Raw genomic sequence first — 21,638 nt, 5'->3', positions numbered from 1 at the left:
ATTGTACTAGAATGATTCAACATATACAGGTGACTCTATTGTATACAAAGAAATGTGTCAAGGATTTGTCTGAACTCTGATTGGAAATTCTCTGAATTGATCCATAATTTATTTTTTTATATGCCGGGGCTTTTTGCTTTATTTCCCATGTTAATAGTGCTAAACTAGGATTATAGAAGTTGTAGAAGTAACTGGTTATATAGGAAAAGAGATGAAGACAGGAAGCATCTGTGAAATTGAAAGACGTTTGCTGAATCAGAGTACCATGAAATTAGATGATGATAACGAGAGAAATGTTTTGAGAAAGGGAAAATGAAATTCTAGCATGACCTGAATGAAGTAATTCAAAATTCGTAGACTCAACAAAGCCTAAGATTTTTTAAAAATTTGTGTTTTAACTTTTAATGGAATATTGCCTGCTCTGCTTATGGGGTAATTATCAAAAGTTGCATTTCAAACATAAAATTGATACTAAAACTACCCCTAATATATATTAGAATGTAAATTTTAAACCAACTGCATGTATATATGATATCAAGCATTTTAAAATTAATTTTATTATTACTTTAAAATCTTATCACTGCTAACTGGGTATGCAGGAAGATTCCATGCTTCTTTGCATATGAAAACCATTGTTGCATCCCAGGCACTATGGAATTCGATATCAAGCGACTCAGAAAAATCAAAGCTAATGCGTATGACATAGGTACATGAAATCTATATTCCAAGCCACCTTATCACAGATATTTGTACATTTATGTTTAATTGCAGCATGAACAGAAAGAATACGATTGTCTGTTGTAGGATTGGCTAAAGTATATGATACATTTATCAGTAGGCATATATTCCTAGAGCACTGCGAAGAGGGTACTAGCCAAAATTAGGATGCTCAGTAATATGAAAAGACAACTATCAAGATGAAGTCATGTAACATATGGAGGTATATAGAAATGGTTTTGAGAACAAATATAATCCAAATATAGAAATTTAAATTATATTTGAAAGACATAATTACATATGATTAGTGTATTTTCTACAACATGTAAATTGAATAAAAACCATAATACAAGGTAATGTTCCACACCTATTTCCCAGCCTTTAAAGTTGGCAGTATATTGATATACTCATTTTACAATTCATGTATCTAGCATGTAGTATCACAGAAAGTATATGCCCAATATTTGCATTTTATCTATTATGAAAGGAAGGACTTCCATCCAAATATTGTATACAACACCTGTCTGAATTCACTTCACCTTTACTATTTAGTAGTAGTTATATTTTTACAGAATCTCAACTCCATCAAAAATTAAAATGGTACAGAATGTAACTAAAATATATATCATATAGCCATATGCCTTTCACTACAAGATAAAAATAGAGATGATAGCTTTAATGAAATTACAGAGATCATCCTTTCATTTAATAACCCCAAGCACATATGACATGCCAAGAAGTGTGATAAATGGAGAGACAAACTGAATAAGAACATTCCTTTTGAATACTTTATGGTCGCATGTGGGATATGACAAGTCACCTCGGTGACATATGAAAGATTGTACAACAGAGATCTAAGAGCACCATGGGAACACAAAGAAAATATGATGTCAGATTCAGCCTTGAAGCAGAGGAAAATGTATAGGATAACCTGGGAAGAGACAAAAACGGTTTATAAAATAAGAGCTCTCAGAAGAAAAGTAGAAGAGATAGACTTTATCAGATAGGGAACAAGCATGCTGCAATTTTCCTGTGATCCAAATGGCACTGTAGAATGTGGGTTTCCTTCCTGAATGTTACAGGCTCAACGATATTCACTCCGCTACTCAGAAACACTCACCATGGAGACTTGTGGATATCATTATTATGTCAATTAGTTTTACACTAAAAATTATCTCATGTTTGTGTGCCACTATCTGAAAATAGGCACAATAGAAAATAACACCACATCTAGGAGGCAGGAATAGATTGAGAATAAATAAAATAATTTTTTCATTTGAAAATCATTCTGATGCCTCCGCAATTTCATGAATAAATCTTATGAATACAAGTAAACATACTGATTGATATTCTTTTTTTTCTTTAGCCCCACAATCTAATAAAAACTATGTAGCTCAAAATATTTAAGTGGTTTTGGCTCACAATAAAACAAAATGTTAGCATGACCCCCAAATTTATCTAATCCTATTTTATGAAAAAGAATCTATGTGACTGGTAATTTCAAAAGAAAGAAATTTTAGCCTACTTACTTTGTATATGACTGCATCAAATTTCATAGGAGAATTTGTGTAGCACATTATAATGGCTATAAGTTCAAAATGTACATATTTATGAAAGATAATGGCAGGTTGGCTATTATGGATTCAAAGTGCTGAGTGTACTTCTCTAGGATAAATCCTCACTGAAGGTGTTCAATGTTTGACAGAGAAATTTTAAATGTAGTTATTAATTTTTTAAAGTAAAAGATACTTAAAAGCACTCCAATAATGCCTGTTTCCAAATATGTGTTATCTCTTTCATTCTTTGCTAATATATTCAATTCTCTCATCTTTAACTTAAAAACCAAAAAAGTTTCAAAGTAAAATATTATGACTGATTTTAAATAAGGAATGTCTAAAATGATCAATGACCCTTGTGTTGGCAAATAATACTGCCCAACTACTTCTATTAAGCCACAATTTTGCTGACACGAAAACCACACAAAGATCCAACAAAGAAAGAGAAATTCAGACCAATTTCCCTTATGAACATCGATGCAAAAATATTCAATAAAATTCTTGCCAACCGCATCCAAGAGCACATAAAAATGATCATCCACCATGATCAAGTAGGCTTTATCCCAGGGATGCAGGGTTGATTCAATATACAGAAATCCACCTATGCAATCCACTACATAAACAAACTCAAAAAAAGAAAAAAAAAACACATGGTCATTTCATTGGATGCTGAAAAAGCATTTGACAAAATTCAGCATCCTTTCATGCTTAAAGTCTTGGAAAGAACAGGAATTCAAGGCCCATACCTAAACATAGTAAAAGCAATTTACAGCAAACCTGTAGCCAGCATCAAACTAAATGGAGAGAAACTTGAAGCAATCCTACTAAAATCAGGGATTAGACAGGGCTGCCCCCTTTCTCCTTATCTTTTCAATATTGTACTTGAGGTACTAGCTCGGGCAATTAGACAACATAAGGAGGTCAAAGGGATACAAATTGGAAAGGAAGAAGTCAAACTATCATTATTTGCAGATGAAATGATAGTCTACCTAAGTGACCCAAAAAACTCCACTAGAGAACTCCTACAGCTGATAAACAACTTCAGCAAAATAGCAGGTTATAAAATCAACTCAAGCAAATCAGTAGCCTTCCGATACTCAAAGGATAAGCAAGCTGAGAAAGAAATTAGGGAAATGACCCCCTTCACAATAGCCACAAACACTATATAGTAATTTGGGGTGACTCTTACCAGACATGTGAAAGAGCTGTATGACAAGAACTTCAAGACTCTGAAGAAGGAAATGGAAGAAGACCTCAAAAAAATGGAAAAATCTCCCATGCTCATCGATCGGCAGGATTAATATAGTTAAGATTGCCATTTTGCCAAAACCAATATACAGATTCAACACAATATCCATCAAAATCCCAACTCAATTCTTCACAGAGTAAGAAAGAGCAATTCTCAAATTCATCTGGAATAACAAAAAACCCAGCATAGCTAAAACTATTCTCAGCAACAAAAGAAATTCTGGGAGAATCAGTATCCCTGACCTCAAGCAATACTACAGAGCAATAGTGTTAAAACTGCATGGTATTGGTACAGTGACAGGCAGGTGGATCAATGGAACAGAATTGGAGATCCAGAAATGAACCCACACACCTATGGCCACTTGATCCTCGACAAAGGGGTTGAAAACATTCAATGGAAAAAAGATAGCCTTTTCAACAAATGGTGCTGGTTCAACTGGAGGTCAACATGCAGAAGAATGCAAATTGATCCATCCTTGTCTCCTTGTACTATAGGTGAAACTCTTAAAACTCAGTACCTACCCAAGCCTGGGGCATCAGGAAGATCTAAGTCATTGAACGAACTGCACCACCCACCCATCTGAGAGAGAGAGAGAGAGAGAGAGAGAGAGAGAGAGAGAGAGAGAGAGAGAGAGAGAGAGAGAGAGAGAGAGAGAGAGAGAGAGAGAGAGAGAGAGAGAGAGAGAGAGAGAGAGAGAGAGAGAGAGAGGGAGAGAGGGAGAGAAAGAGAAGGAAAAAGGAGAGGAAGGAAGGAAGAAAGGAATAAAGAAAAATAAAAGAAAGAAAGAAAAATGAAAAGTACCCTTAGAAATGATACTAGAGTTTGAGCCCTGGTGTTCACAGAAATGTGAACATACTTGCATTCCACTGGCACATGAACAATGACACCCCTATATATGTGTACATATAGCCATGCATTTACAAATGATATTATGGGGTTAATCATTTGAAGGTCAAATGAGACACTTTTCCTTTCTCTACACACTCATTGTCACCTAAAATATGATACTTATGCTTAAGAAATAATGGGTTTATTTGCTGAGAGCACTTAAGACACAGAATTACTTTTTCCTTTCTTTTCTCCAGCTTTGCCCTATTGCTATGCAGAATTTCACACATGCATAACACAAAACATGCAATGATTTTTAAAAGTATAGTGTTCTGATTTTATAATCTAACACCATAATGAATTCCCTAAGTTTACTGTGGGTATGGCTCTGGAAATTAGTCTGATCAGGAAAAACATCCTAAAATCTGTATATTAGCACAATTTGGTATGTCAAGTCTGTGTTACCATATTGCCAACCTATAAGAAGGATGAGATAAAAGCTGATACACCTGTCCTAAGACAGCACAACATGTTTGTTCCCTTCCCAATCAATTTGCTAGCAAACATAGACTCACTCTTCTTCATTTTTTCCCAGATTTGAATATGCTTATCAAGGGATTATCAATACTTTCTCAGCACTCGGGATAATATGTCAAATGAACCCAAGGAAGACTCAAAACAGTGCAAGTGCAAGAATATAAGTTTCTGAAGATTTTATGTTTGTCTTCCAAACAAATCTAAATTTGAACACTTTCAAGTATACTTCATCTGGGGACTAGGCGTGAACCTAAGCATAAAAATAGATAAATTTGCAGTCTTAGGGCTACCAAGGGCTCTGGTCAGGGCACAAACAAAAGCATGGATTTAAGAGGAGGTTGACAAGTCAGGGCTTGGCCACTTTTGAAACTGTTTTTGTAAAGGTATGTTGAATAGTGAGACAAAATTGGTGAGTTTTAATCATCTGATTTATGTTCTGGAAGAAGTAAAGAATATTCTAGAGAGCAAACCCACTGGGCTCTAAATTGCATAATTCTAGGAATAATTTCATCGTAGAATATTATTCTATTATTTGAGAATAGAAAAATAATAATTATTAATAAATTAAGATAGTATAATCCATTCTAAATATAAGTCAATTTCCCACTGACTTGGACTTCCTTTCCAAAAGAACATTGTTTCAAAGACATTCTTAAAAAATGATAACTCTATACAAATAAAAGCTTAAAAATTTTTCTAATATAGGAAAAAGAAAACCTTTATGTTACAGGTAGCAACTTTAAGCATCCGATTTATGTTTTGGAAAAAGTAGAGAACATTCTAGAAAACAGACACATTTCTGAAAATATTATCATATTGCCCCCTCCCCAACAAACATCCAATAGTAAAATCTACATGATAGAAGACTTCTTCCCTGAACTGGTCATTGACAGTACTAAGGAGAAATAGTGTTAGTCATAAGTGCTTTCTTGATAAAGATTTCATGATCCTGGAAATTTAGTTGTGATGCTCCCATAAAAAAACCATATGTCAAAATGAGGTGAGAGTAAGGAAATCAAACCCTGAATGTCAATTCACGTAGATAAGTCCCCCACAAATGTTCTAATATAAATATGTATATTCATAGATATATATACACATATGAATATATGCTTATATTTATATATACATACATATATCCATATATGTATACATACATTGTGTAGTTAGCTCATCTATGTTTAATTTAATTATAAATTATAATCAACTGTTGATTACACATCCTCATGTAAAGTGTATTGTGTGTTACTCTGGCATATTCATTTTAAGTTAACCAACTTTTTTATATAACTGTCTACTTACATTCTGCTTCCTTGCTCAACTAAAATAAAAGTTAAACAAAATTCCCCCCCAAAAACAGCTTCTATAGAAAAATACTGTTTCAAACCTGTCCCCCATGGCCAGTAAAGGTGGAAAAATTGGGAGGAGGTGAGGAGGGAGAAAGAGTGGAACTGGGGGAACAGGAGCAAGGGGTCGCTGAGATCCCGAAGTAAAATAAATTAATTAATAGTAAAAAAGTAAAAGGTAAGTTCATGAGGGTCCATTAACACCATTATAAAACTCTTAAGTGACCAAACATATCATCAAAACAGCATTAAATATTAAAAATGTCCTCCTGAAAAATCCAGAGATTTCAAATATTTCATCAAAGTATTAGGAGTAAATTTTAGAAATTAGTTAAGCTTAAAAGCTATAAAATTAAGCTTAAAAGCTATAAACAACATGGGACTTTATGGATTTGTTATGTCAATAAAGACATTTTCTATTTGGAGTTTGATACCCTAGGCAATAACAGGAGTTTTCCTTGGTTTGTGAGATTAGAGAATATTATTTTCATTTATATGATGTTTATTTTATATGTATACCTGTAACTGGTCAACACATATATACTACCCACAGCACACACACATATATAGTACTCTCTCTCTCATAACTCCCTATCGTACAACTCTCTCTCTGTCTCTCTCTCTCTGTCTCTGTCTCTGTCTCTCTCTCACACACACACACACACAAACACACACCGGCACATGTGCATGCTCACACACACACACACACACACACAGAGAGAGAGAGAGAGAGAGAGAGAGAGAGAGAGAGTGAGAGAGAGAGAGAGAGAGAGAGAGAGAGTGAGAGAGAGAGAGAGAGAGTTCTGTTATAAAGCTAGGTTCATTAATTCCACAACTTGGAAGTACCATCTGCTTAAGCGTGGTATTAAGTCCAAGGCTTGGCATACAGTAAAATCCTTGTACTGACAAACATATCTTTCCTTTTCAGTCCTTTGGCTTATATTTAACACACAGGAAGTTTTGACTTTTTTTTATGTGCCTTAGTGCTTGGTAACAAGTACTGGATCATGCCTATAAATTTCCATCCTTGGATGCAATTCAGATAGGGCCTGGTTAATAAGAAGCCTATATACTACAACCCCAAAAACAAACCAGCAAATACATGATGCTTGTTTAATTTTGAACCTGTATGGCTTTTCTGAAATGTCACAAATAGTATAGCTACAGGGCTTAAACAAGTGAACTTTGAAATGTTGTTTTTCTGTCACTTGAAACACATGGAAGAAATCACCTTTTTATTCTCCCATATCTGCCTATAGTTAGTATCTGACTTTCTGTTAAGAACATGGCTACTCTCAGGGAGCCTCCTCCATTCTTCAGTTTTCAACACAACACTTTTCAGGTTATGACTCGGAAAGTCAAGTCTACAGAACATTTAAACTAGCAGGGCAAGTCAACCCAAACTCATGTAGGCAGAGATGGCAGGTAAGTTAAGAAGGCACACAAAGTGATTTTCCTACTAAGATTTACAATCAATTTAAGCAGCAGTTATTTATATTTGAGACGATTTCAGATAGTCTTTAATTTATCTCTTTATTAATTTCTTAAAAATATAAAGATAGCAAAACAAAAGATATACCAAGAATATTGGAGACAAACACTCTTATGAGAACTGTTCATATCAAGACAGCCATTCAAATCATTCTAGAAACCATTTCAATAAGACTCATGACCACAGCATCCATCTCTTCACCAAAAGCAATTATTGTTGCAAACTTTATTTAAATATTTCTTGTTTCATTTTATAATGGAGATTTTCCCCCAAATTTTCCAAAACATTCTAATAGAATGTTTCCTATGTTGTAATGTTTAAATCTCTTATACAACTCAAAGTTCTCAGTCTTTTTCTTCTGGGGGAGCCACATTTAGCTGGTTACCATTTTTTAATTTTCTTTATTTATGTATTCACTTTGCATCCTGATTGCTGCCTTCCCTTCCAGCCTTTCCCTCACACAGTCCCTCTCTCCTCCCCTTCACCTCTGAGAGGGTGAAGGCCCCCTGGGTACCCTGCTTCCACACCCAACCCAGGCACATCAAGTCTCTGCAGGGCTAGACACATCCTATACCACTAAGGTCAGACAAAGCAGCCCAGTTAGGGGAGCATATACTATAGACACACAACAGTTAACTTTAGGGATAACCCCATTCCAGTTGTTCTGGGAGACCCAGCTGCACATCTGCCATATATGCGCAAGGGGCATAGGTCCAGCCTGTGTATGCTCTGGTTGGTGGTTCAATCTCTTAGAGTCTTCAAGGGTCTAGGTTAATCAACTCTGTTGTTCTTCCTTTGGAGTTCCTATCCCCTTTGGAGCCCTCAACTCTTCACCCAACTCTTCCAAAAGAGTCCCTGACCTTGAACCAATGTTTGGCTTTGGGTCTCTACTTCTGTTTTAGTCAGTTGCTAGTAGAGCCTCTCAGGGCACAGTCATGCTAGCCTCCAGTCTGCAGTCCTAACGGAGTGACATTAACAGTGTCAGGGTTTGCCCATGGGGTGGGTCTCTAGTTGGGTCAGTTGGTCACTGGTTGCCATTCACTCTGTCTCTGCTCCATTCCAAATCTGTCTGTCCTGGCTTTTTTTTTTTCAGAAGAGATAAATATGGGGTTGATAGTTTTGTGGGTGAGTAGTATTCCTATCATTCCAATGGGGTTCCTGCCAGGCTTTCAGCTTCTGTATCCTCACTGCTATGATTCTAAGCTAAGGTCATCTTCATTGATTCCTTGAGATCTCCCTGCTCCCAGGTCTCTGAAGTATCCTTCAGATGTCCCAAAACCTCTGTTGTGCACCTCCCACAATCCAAGCCAGGTGCAGATTTCTATTACAATTCCTAAGTATAATTCAATATGTACTTCATTTCCAGAAGATCTGGTATTTAAGATGCTGATTCCAAAAACTGTATTAAAGTCCCATAAGTCTTGATAGACTATAGCCTGTGTTGTTTGTATATATGAAGAACTGTATAGTGTCCAGTTGGAACATGAGAAATTATCCATGTTGACACTATTTCTGCAAAGACCTTGGTGACTGGCACATGATGATATTCTAATTTTAAATTTTTCTTTTTAAATTCCCTGTTTTGATTTTATAAAGAGCTTTGCTCAGGAACCATGTGGTTAGCAGTTTATGTAGAAAGTGCAAGATAAATTTTTCTTTGACTTATCATTTTTTAAAAAATTCCTTTAGATAGACTTTCTCAATTGTTCAGTTTAGAGTGAAATATCAGTCCAAGTATTGCTGACGCCTTTTAGACATTTTATATTTTTCTTCCATAGCAAAACATATGTTGATATATTTGTTTATTTTATATTAGTATTCTTTAGTTTCATATCTACCTTAGAAGTGTCTATTATGTACCCAGAAAGGACATCTTGGTAATGCATAGCATAGACTAGAAGCACTATACATGCGTTTGCACAGACCTCAGCTTTCCCCCCAGTTGTACTGGCACTATTGATTGTTTACTTTACAATGAGTTATGAATAAACGTGTTGTAAACCATTTTGCAGCCCAGTACCTAAGAGTTATGTCATTCAGTCCTAGATACCTTTCTCTCTCTCTGTGAGGCCTTGAGAAGCATGAGTTCTAAATGACACAGCGACAAGAATGCATCTGAGCAGGGGACAATCTCAGCTCAATGAGATGCCTTCCAAGGGAAAACATACCTAATACCTATTCAGCCACAAAAATGATATGGTTTATCTAGAGCAATGCCCAGCGTCGTCGACCACAACTAAAACAGAGGCATAATAAAAAATAATATTTATACGTCAAATGGCATTGAATAAACTCAATGGAACTAGAAGTTCCTGGAAGTTTGCTGTGTTATACCAGAGCTTAATTCTTTCTTGAAATGTTAGTGGGTATTTTATAACTTTAAAGCTATTTTTTCTTTCAATATTACTGCTAAGCAGTGTTAGTGTATATAAAATCAGAGTTCAAATTAATAAACCAATTCTTTACATTAGAAACATAAATAAAACTCTAACAATTACCTTCTATTATTTTCAAACATTAACACAGGTACATTCAGGAGAAAGTCAGTTGTCAAACCCATATCTAAATCTGAAGCAAATTTCAAAATATGTATATCCAGAAAACCCTGAAAGAATTTCACTGAAAGATTTAATAGGTCATATCAAATATTCCATTTAATGTTCTTTTCTATATACCCCATCAATCTTTTGATTGACTGACTTTGAAGCTCTATTAATGCATCCTACAGTCAAAGTTTAAATGGAGTTTAATGGAACTCATCCAAATCTATAATAGCATTCTCCCCTGAAATTAACTTATAACCCACAAGTTAATGAAAAGAGTGCAGCTATCTTTTCCCAGGGTGGGGTACTGTGAATATGTCATAGGGCAGAACCTAAGACCAGGGAGATGGGCTAGAGTCCAGCACCTTTCACTCAAGTCCTAGGATAGGCTAGTTTTCGAGGTATATTAAGGATGCTGCTATACCCCACATGGATAATTTTATGAGATATTTTCTTTAATTACATTTCAAATGTTAGCCCCTTTTCTCGTTTCCCCACTGTAAACCTCCTATCCCATCCCCCTTCCTCTGCTCACTATTCCACCCTCTCCTGCTTCCCTGTCATGGCATTCCCCTACACTGGAGCATCAAGCCTTCACTGGTTCAAGGGCATCTCCTCTCATTGATATCTGACCAGGCCATCCTCTGCTAGCCATGCAGCTGGAGCCATGGGTCCCTCCATGTGGTTGATGGTTACCCCTAGAGCTCCAATGGAGTTAATCACATGGATATTTTAGCAGCAGCAGAGACTACAAAATTTAAATAATGCTTTATAGCTCATTGAGAAATATAGAAGCTGCACAATTTTTAACAATCTTTCCGTGAGCAATGTAAATTTCTACTGTCTATTTTAATCTTTACATAGTATTTCAAGACAAATATGATAACTCAATTTTTAGGGCAAAACTAATTTTGTGTTTAAATAAATAGTAACCAAGTAAATGTATTATTGAAATTGTAGTTCAAAATCAAATAAAGTATGCTATAATTTCTCCCAAATAAAATAATGTATCAAAATGGATGCGTTACTCAGACATAGCTTTGTCCCTCTGTTGGATTTCACCAAGAACGTAATCAAGTGTTTGGCAAATGGGTCATCTGAGGAAAGGCTATAGAGCTGAATTTATTTACAAAACAGAACAGAAGGCTTACAGTGTACATAGCTGAAGTGTGGAGGCTTGGCGTTTACAACTTTCAGCTATATTAAGCAACAGCATATGGGAGGTGCTAAACAGCTGTTCTATTCCTGCTCTGGAAATAGTTAGGCTTAGGAGTCCAAGCCACCAGGAATAGGACCAATAGATCAAAGTCACAGTATGACAATATTAGCCTATCTTATTAAAAACAAACAACAAAAACAAAAATATTCTTAGAATTAGAGCAATTGGAAGTTGAAATAAGTTGCCTTAGGAGGTAGAATAACCTTGAAACTCTGGATCCTCAGGGAACCCTGTCTTGTCAAGCTTATTTTCAAACAACAGTCTGTCTCATTGAAGACTGGAAAGGGAAGAGAGTAGGCATGGAGAAAGATCAATGGACATTTCCACATGAGCATTATCTGACAGCAGCATAATACCTCATAGAGATGGGTGACCTGTATATGAAGACTCCTTAATGATAATTTTGAATTATATAAATGAAAGCCCTGATGCCCAGTCAGAGGTTGTTTTTCATTATCTAGCAATGTAACAGGGAACTTTGCTACTTATGACTATAATAAGATAATATATGATAAGATAAGAATAAGATAAGAAATGGAGTGAAAAACAAAACAAAACACACAAAAACAAACAAACAAAAAACTAGCAAGAGGACTTAGGACCTAGCAATAGGTGGAGCTTAGGAGTCACAGAGAAGCCTGACTTTGAATTCTTAGATGAAATGTTGCATAGTGTAATTACAAGCATGTTTCCCAGTCTCTGATTTGCTAAATCCTCTCATCCATCAATTCACAACACTTATCACCTATCATAAGACCAAGCAGCAACTCATCTCCCTTCTACAGACAAAAGTTCTAATATTGGAGAAACCTATAAACATGTTAATTAATATATGGCTCTGTTACTAACTGTCTTACAGCTATGAATGACATCTCTAATTGGTTATATTGGAGTAGAAGTTGGTTGCAAAATGTTATTTTAGTCTTGCAATAGAAAAGGACAACCGAGCATAGTGATAATTCGCCAATAATAAGAAAATAGGTATTAGTTTAGGGATAATATTTCATAATTTCAAAGATATCTAATATTATCCATGAAGAAATGACTCGTCCCACATTTCCTGTAATCCCAGCCACAGCTGTGTTGGTTCTTAAGTTTAGAAAGTGAATTCATATCAGGACCCATGCAGAAGCAGCAAGTCTGGAGATATATCCCAATGTTTGATTCAGCAACAGTGCAGTACAATCTTCAGAGTAAAGATTGGACTGAGTCAGGGACCATTGCCAAAAAACATTTATGTTCTAAAACACTATTTCTCTTCACCCTTTCCATCCTAGAAGTGCCAGGGCTGCTCTTTCTCACACAATAGGCAGAAACATTTTAGAAGAATTGAATACCTTCAACTTAGTCTGTTACTGTCCATGCATTCATAAGAGTATGTAAAAAGGTACAAATAGCCTCAATGTTGATAGGTTTACTAAAGAAAATGGTAATGTTGTCTTGCACTTGGATTTATCAGACTGGGGAGTAAAGCTTCCTCTCCAGCTTGCTAGAGCCTACCTAGAAAAACCGTGTCCTTTTCAAGAGTCCTGTTCTTGGTTTTAAGTGGTCAATCTGATTGTCTCATACCCAGCCTCAAACAAACCTTCCTATTTACTCTTTTACTTAACAGTTTTAACCCAGATATTAATTTTAACCAGGACATTTATTTTTGCCATAATAGTAACAGCTGGCATCAAGGCCTTGAGGTAGAAATGAGCTATATTTATCAGAGAGTAAAGTATTTGGGGGAAGAAGGATGGGAAGTAAACTTACAAAGACAAACTGCAGCAAGCTCTTGAAAGAATTCTAATCTCACTTCATTGTTATTCTAAGTTTGGTGTTTGGGCAGGCACTGACATTGTTCTGATTTATATTTTGAAAGGGTTACCTCTTCCTAAAAAGTGAATGGGTATTTGGGGTGGGGGACAGGAGATCATTTATCATATCCTGGTACTGTTTAAAGAGGAGGAAATGAGATGCCAAGACACCACACAGAAACAGTGGGAGGCACAGAAGGCTTGCTATAAGTAAAACACTGGTGATCCTAACAAAATCCAGACGCTAAGATTTGAAGAGACTACAATACATATATTCCTTGTTTTTTTTTTTTGGATGTGTTATAACAGGAGCTTAAGACCTACCAAGATAAATATGGACCTCATTATCATATGCATGGTATATTCACAGTAAACCCAAGTGAGTGAGATCATGTAAACAGTGGGTATAACTAGAACACACAAATAAATACACAGTGACTGAATTCCAGGAGAATACAATCTTAAACAGGCAGAGAGATGATTGAAAATACAGTGAAGAAGGCCAGGAAAGCCATGGAAGCAGAAGGGTACTTGGACAGGGATTTCTCATAAAATACAAGTAGATGAGTGTCTAAGAAGAGAACCAACTATTTGTACTCATGTAAGAAGAAGATTAGAAGATTCAAGTAAAATTGGTGCTTGGTGATACCGAGAGTCCTGATCTTGTGAATGCAGGAACTGGACAGAACACTATTGAGAACTAAATCTGACTGGGCTAACAATGACCTATATTTGTACAAATATTATTTTGGATTCTTTCAAGAAATTCTGTTATGAAGGGAAGTAAAAGAATGGAAAAATATACAGGAAGGACAGAATCCTTTTTTTTTTTTCTCTGCTTGATTTCATGGAAGCATACTGCAACACACACAACCGATAGATCATTTACCATAAAGTCATCCAAAGTCAACCATGGCTTAGGAAGGTATGAAATTAAAAAATAAATCAATGTTCTTCATGAGGTAGGCTGTATGTTTGGAAGAATTGTCTTTACTCATTGGTGGCACCGTGTCCTCAGAAGGTAGGAGGTTGAGGGTTATGCCTACCTTGTAGGTGGTGCATGCATATTTTGTGAGTAACTTTTGTTTTTTCAATAAAGCACAAAGAGGGACTATGAAATGTGTGGTGACTAATACAAAATATGATCAACAGATTCAATACAATCCCTACCAAAATTCTAACAGCATTCTTCCCAGAACTAGAAGAGAAATCCTAAAATTCATACAAAAGCAGAAAAAAAAATGATTAGTGAAAATAACCCAAGAAAACTAGGAGCACTAGAGCTATCATAAAACTTAATATCAAATTATACTAAAAATTTATACTATCTAAAGTAACATGGTATAGGAAGAAAAACAGACATGGACATCAATGAAACAGAATAGAAAGTCCTAAAAATATATTCACCTTAGTTTGGACAAAAAGTTTGAAGTATTAAATGCAAAAAAACTGGAGCAAGCTTTTCAATAAATTGTGCTGTGAACACTGACTATCCATCTGTGGAAGAATAGAACTTGGTTCATAAAGCTTGAGCTACACAAAACAATTCAAAATTGATCAAAGACCAGAATGCATGGCTTGGAAATCTCCAAGGACTTTCTGACAATTGCTGCAAATGGCATAAGAAAGAATCCCAAGGAACTGATAACTGGGCTTTTTTAAAATGACAGAACCTCTGAATTCTAACAAGCAAAAGAATCATCAGAGTGAAGAAACAGCCCATGGACTAGAAGAATACCACCTTTGCCATCTGTTAAGAGATTCATACCTAAAGATTAGAAACACCTAAATGTATAAACATCAATAAACAAGCAATAAAACAAATGATTGAATTGATAAATGAGAATATTAAGTTAATAGACAGTTGTCAAAAGGAGAAACATGAATGATAAATTAACTTTTGGAAAATAAAAAGATGAGCAACCCCAGCCAACAAGAAACAGCAAACTAAAACTGCAGAGAAATTCTACCCAAGGCAGCCAACAAAGAAGGGCCAGCATGACTGCTCTCCAGGTAAAGGCATTCTATAGCGAGCCTGATGATCGAAATCAGTACTAAGGAAAAATCATTTGGAATGTAAACAAAGAATATAGAAAATAAAAAAAAGCAGATTTGCTAATAAGATTAAAAAATAATAATAAAAAAAAAGAATGCACGTGCTGAAAGGAGACACTCTTGCCAGTTGTCCTCTAAGTTCTACTATCACACTATACCATATCCACAAGCACAAGGACACACATAAAATAAGTATACAAACAATGATTATATAAATGTTGGTGATGATTTACATTGGGGCATCCCAAAGTAGAAGAACCAAATAATAATCCACCTGGACATATACTTACAGGAATATAAATCAGCATACCATAAAAATACATAACCTTCAATGTTTACTGCTGCATTATTCACAATAGCCAGTATTTGGAACTAGCCTTGATTTCTTTCAATAGACAGATTAAAAACTGTGATGTAGTATATACACAAAAGAGTTTTGTTTGGGCACAAAGGATCATGGAACTATATGATTTGTAAGAAAAGGGATGGGATTGGAAATCATAAATCAGAGCCATAAAGACAATTCATACATGTATATAATACATACATACAAGGATGTTATTGCACTGTGCAGAGAATAGAAGACTAAGAAATCCCCCATTTATAAGAAAGGGGATGGAATTGGAAATCATATGTTTAGAGAAATAAATCAGATGCACAAAGACAATTAGTGCATACATATGACACATACATATACCAAAATCATAAGGCATTAAATAGAGAGTAGAAGAAAGAAATGGAGGAAGAGAGTAATATACATATAACATATATATATATATATATGTTAGGAGAGATGGTAAGATAGTTTGGAAATATCAGTAAGGCACATAATATGCACAAACCATAAAAAACCCATTATTTCATAATTATATCAGAATCATTATTTAAAAAATAAATATCAGTAGAGTTGAGATGCAGTGTAATGCTTGACAAAATGTAAAGTTTCTTCACTAAATTTCTTTTGTCTAGTTGAATATACATGTAAATTATGACATCATCTACAATTTAAAAATAAAACACACATAGCTATAGATATATCCCTTAACCAAATTAATGGAAAGTAATTTAAATTAATAATTCAGTAATTACTAAATTTTCTAGAAATTAATAAGAAGAGGTATTAAATTTGTAAAGAATTTAGAATGTTAATTATGTTCACTTTAATTTTATGTTAACATTACCTTAATTCCTTACGGAACTTTTTCATTTAAGAATCATTACTAATTCATGATCTATCATAAGTTGAACACATTTCAGTGAATTTTGCTTTTTAAAATTAACTTTATGCCTTTGTCTTAAGCATATGATTCTACATTTAGAACAAATTTCCAAAATGGTACAATTCTGATCATGCAAGTATATACACACAAATAAAGGGTTAAATAAATTCATTTAAAAAATAGCAAAAGGAACTATGAAGATAATGAAATATTACTATTGTGGCTAGGTACTTGCTTTCTGTTATTTAATATATTGATCTGAACTTATTCAAAAGGGGATATACTAGTAGTAATGGTTTATTCTATTAAATTCTTCAAAAAAGGTCAAATATACTTGAAGTTCCAGAGATGTTGTGTAAATTAGACAACATGTGAAAAAGAACATGATTCCTTTGGAGCAGGAAGAATTTGAACATTGAGTTAAGATGGGAATTTTTGCTGAGAATGGATCTCTAGATTTCCAGAGATCGTGGTCTATATATAGATAATACATAAAATGTTCTTTTGATAGACGATGAAAGCATAAAAGAGAAATCTACTACATAACTTTTGAGGCTATTTGATCACAGATTTAAATGGATCACAAAGCAATGAGATTTTCTATAAAAATTGTTTTAAATAATTATTTTGTATTTTAGGGATAGAATTATAAGTGTAGGGTCTCAGCTAGATCCAGAATTATACTTGGTCAGCAATACGATGGAGGAAACAGGACTAATAAAATAAAAAGAATCTTGTGATACAGAGGCACAGTTCTGTCATATAACATGTAAGTGGGGGTAAGAAAGATGAAGAATTCAAGGCCAGTTTCATTTATAAAATGAATTTAAAGCAAATATTGTATCTATGAAATAGTACAGTTGCAATTCTTTCTTTCCCCTCAAAACTACTCACAAAAAGTTGAGTAACTTCACTGAGTAATCCAATTCAGTGCAACTTATAAAAGAAAGAGTTAGCTTGGGTATATGTTTACAGAGGGATAAAAGTCCATCCACTATAGGCAGAAATCAAGAGAACAGGTGGCAAGGACAGTGAAAGAGGCATCATAGAGGTAAGGACTGGTGAACACTGCCATCTTGAACCACAAGCAGGAAGCAGAGAAAGCAAACTGAGAGTAGTATAGCATTTAAAACCTGTCCCCAGTGACATGCTTCTTCTAACAAGGCCAGTCTATTGAAATAGTATCACCAACTGGGAAATAAGTAGCCAAACACATGAGCCTATGAGAGATATATTGATTCAAGTCATACCATCCCACTACATCAGCCTGGTAGATAAGTGATCCCACTGCATAGCATATATGTTTTGTAAAAGTAATGCTAGCTTGTCACTTAGCAGCTGTTTAAGTTACAGGATTAACTTAACTTTTGCTATTGACACACGTGGGTCCCATGACCTACAGAGTTCAGTACTATTTATGATGTCATTCATTGACTAGGTAACTTTGAGTAAAAGAGATCACTTACAATACGACAGAAACAGTGGGAGCAAAAGATTCATGGACTTCGTGTTTCCATTGATTCTAGCAATCTTTCTATTAAAAGTTCTTGAATGAGGACGTACAAATATACTTTGTAATAATAAGAAGTTGAGATCGCCATATTCAAAGATGTAGGAAATGTAGGCTGTGATAGAGCATCAAACAAGAGGCATGAGGATTTAAGTGACCCATTTCCCATGTCAGAGAGGTCCACCCATGTAGATAGAGAGAAAGCAAGCAAGTATTGGTGGGATATGGCAGTTTAGAGTCAGAAGGGCAGTATATGAGAAGCAGATCAAACAACTGGAAAAGAGGAGTAAGGGAAAGGTATAAGAGGAATTATTTGCTATCTATTTTTATTAGATATTTTCTAATATCTAAGGTATTCTCTTTGGTTGGTGGTTTAGTCCCTGGGAACTCTGGGGGGTACTGGTTGATTCATAATGTTGTTCCTTGTCTTAGTCAGGGTTTCTATTCCTGCACAAACATCATGACCAAGAAGCAAGTTGGGGAGGAAAGGGTTTATTGAGCTTCCACATCCATGTTGCAGTTCATCAGTAAAGGAAATCAGGACTGGAACTCAAGCAGGCCAGGAAGCAGGAGCTGATGCAGAGGCCACGGAGGGATGTTTCTTTCTGGCTTGCTTCCCCTGGATTGCTCAGCCTGCTCTTTTATAGAACCCAAGAGCACCAGCCCAAAGGTGGAACCACCCACAAGGGGCCCTCACCACTTGATCACTAATTGAGAAAATGCCCCACAGCTGGATCTCATGGAGGCACTTCCCCAACTGAAGCTCCTTTCTCTGTGATAACTCCTGCCTGTGTCAAGTTGACACACAAAACTAGCCAGTACATTTCTCCTATGGAGCTGCAAACCCCTTCAGCTGCTTGGGTCTTTTCTCTAGCTCCTCCATTGGGGACCCTGTGCTTAGTTCAATGGCTGGCGGACATCATCCACTTCTGCATTTGTCAGGCACTGGAAGAGCCTCTCAGGAGACAGCTATATCAGGCTCCTGCCAGCAAGCGCTTGTAGAGCAATGCAGCAGCCTTATGTCACTAAAGGAGCACTGATGGAGATGTGTCAGTGGTCCACACTGAGAAGACTCCCGACTCCCACCCTGGTAAAAGGAACTTGAAAGGGAGTAAGAACTTTTCTAAGTTAGAGTGCAGAAGTGATGTGCTACCAGGATTTTTATTCTATCCTCTATCTCAGATAAAAGAATGGTTAAAGGGTTAGACTGTGAATCATATTTGGTTCATCAGTCAAATCTAACTGATACCCTGCTATCAATCTACCATCTGAAATTTAGAAAAAAGACAATAGGATGGACACAGCACTCTTCTTTTTCTTCAGTTTTTTATTATTTATTGATATATTTATTTACATTTCAAATGATTTCCCCTTTTCTGGACCCCCACTCCCCGAAAGTCCCATCAGTCCCCTTCTCTCCCCCTGTTTTCCCACCCAATCCTTTCTACTTCCCTGTTCTGATGTTGCTCTATACTGCTTAACTGAGTCTTTCCAGAACAAGGGGCCACTCCTCCGTTCTTCGTGTACCTCACTTGATGTGTGGATTGAGTTTTGGGTATTCCAGTTTTCTAGGTTAATATCCACTTATTAGTGAGTGCATACCATGATTCATCTTTTGATTCTGGGATACCTCACTTAGTATAATGTTCTCCAGCTCCATCCGTTTGCCTAAGAATTTCATGAATTCATTGTTTCTAATGGCTGAATGCCTACAAATCCCTCAAAACCTTTATGAGATGCCTCTTAATTATTAAATGTGGCAATTAAACCCAATAAAAATGTATGGCTTTTCTGGGACTACAGCTTAAGCTGGTGGTTCTCCACAAGAAAAATTGAAATTTTGCCTTGTCTTATTAAATATGCACATGTAGTAGTATCTGGAAACATTTTTCTTGTCACAACCTGGAGAAGCTGACTGTGGGTTTTGGCATCAGCTGGCTTAGTATACTATGAAACATAAATACATAGCAGTTCTCATGAAAAAGCAACTCTGATCTAAAGCAAAGATGCTGATCCCAATCCTCAGTCTTCACCTCATCTGGGTAAGTAAGCATCAACTATGGACTGAATTGTGTCCCACGAAAAGTGAAATGGAGAAGTCACTGGGTCCACTGGGACTGATTCTGGCAATAGGAGCTTTAAAGAGAGAATTTAAGTACAATCGAAGCTAGAAAGGAAGATCAGTATATTGATAAGATTTGTATTACAGGAAAATTTGAAGAGTCCCCTAAATTCTCTTCTGGTCTAAGATAGAAAGATGAAACAAGATAGTGGCCTTTTTAAGCCAGAAAGAAAAGGTTCTCTCTAGAAACAAAAACAAGAACAACAGCAACAACATCAATAATGCAGATGGATATTGGTGCTTGATTCCCTAATCTCAGATGAAATGTGGTCTATTTTTAAGGTATCTAGATTGTAGTGTATTAATATGGTAGTCAGAATACACCAAAACAACATATAGTTTATTTATGACTCCAGGGAGACAAGGTACATTTTTTTTTCAATGAGCCAACGCATTTCTAGAAAAACAAGAATCGCTTTTGTCACAAGAGTATAACTTTTGCTGGAGTTTACTTTTTCTATTTCCTCTTTCCCGGAGTTATTCTGCCCTGTTGATGATAACCAACGTTGTATAAATTGACACAAACATACTGAGATACCAGCCCTACTATTGTTACAACATTCCATGAAAATACGCATCTTATCTCTATACTTTCGGAAATGTAAAGAAAAGTCATTATCTAAAAGTAAAGAATGACTTCTCCATCATCACAGAAATGGAGGCGTTCTTGTTTAGATTCAGATGGAGCCAAAGTTGTTTTCAGTATCTTTAAATTGCAAAAAAAAAAAAAAAGAAAAAAAGTCAGCATGGAAAATTACAGCAGACAGAGGAAAAGAAGCAAGACACTGGAGAAAATATGCTCTGTACTTCCAGAGAAAACAGATAGTTGCCATATCTCTGGTAGAGAAAATGCCCCAAACCTATTAACACTAACTTTCAGCCTGGTCCCTATCTGCAAGAGGATAGTTAGGAGCATCTCTTGCTGATTTGGACATTTAGCCTGAAGTTTCATCTCTGTAGCCACAAGTAATGCACTATGATTAACCCAACCATAGTGCTTGATTTCCTCTTTTATATAATAAGAGAGTTTTAAAAATAATTCTGCTATGTGCTTACCTTATTTAAAGTGAAAGTTATGAAGACAATTCTCCTTATGGCCTATGAAAATTATAATGTTTTTTTCCTGTCCTGGTAATGACATCTCAAATGCATATTGAATATTTCTGCTGCACCTTTTCAACACTGATCAAAGTACTAAAAAAGTGAAATCCTAACTATGCACTTCAGGACATCTCTGTCAGATATGTGTGTTGAATATCTCATTAAATTTTCTACTCAAGTGTAAAGGAGACAATGAAAGGCTAACATTCATACTGTACTTTCTAGTACCCACATTTCCTAATGTTATGGGTAAAGATAAATACTTAATGCCCACTATACAAAGACCCCAAACATAAGAATTTGTGTTTTTCTGGTAATGATATAAGCCTGATGAGGGTCTATCA

This window comes from Apodemus sylvaticus, chromosome 15, assembly GCF_947179515.1.
Source record: "Apodemus sylvaticus chromosome 15, mApoSyl1.1, whole genome shotgun sequence".
In the NCBI taxonomy this organism is placed as follows: domain Eukaryota; kingdom Metazoa; phylum Chordata; class Mammalia; order Rodentia; family Muridae; genus Apodemus; species Apodemus sylvaticus.
This window is presented reverse-complemented; position numbering follows the sequence as displayed.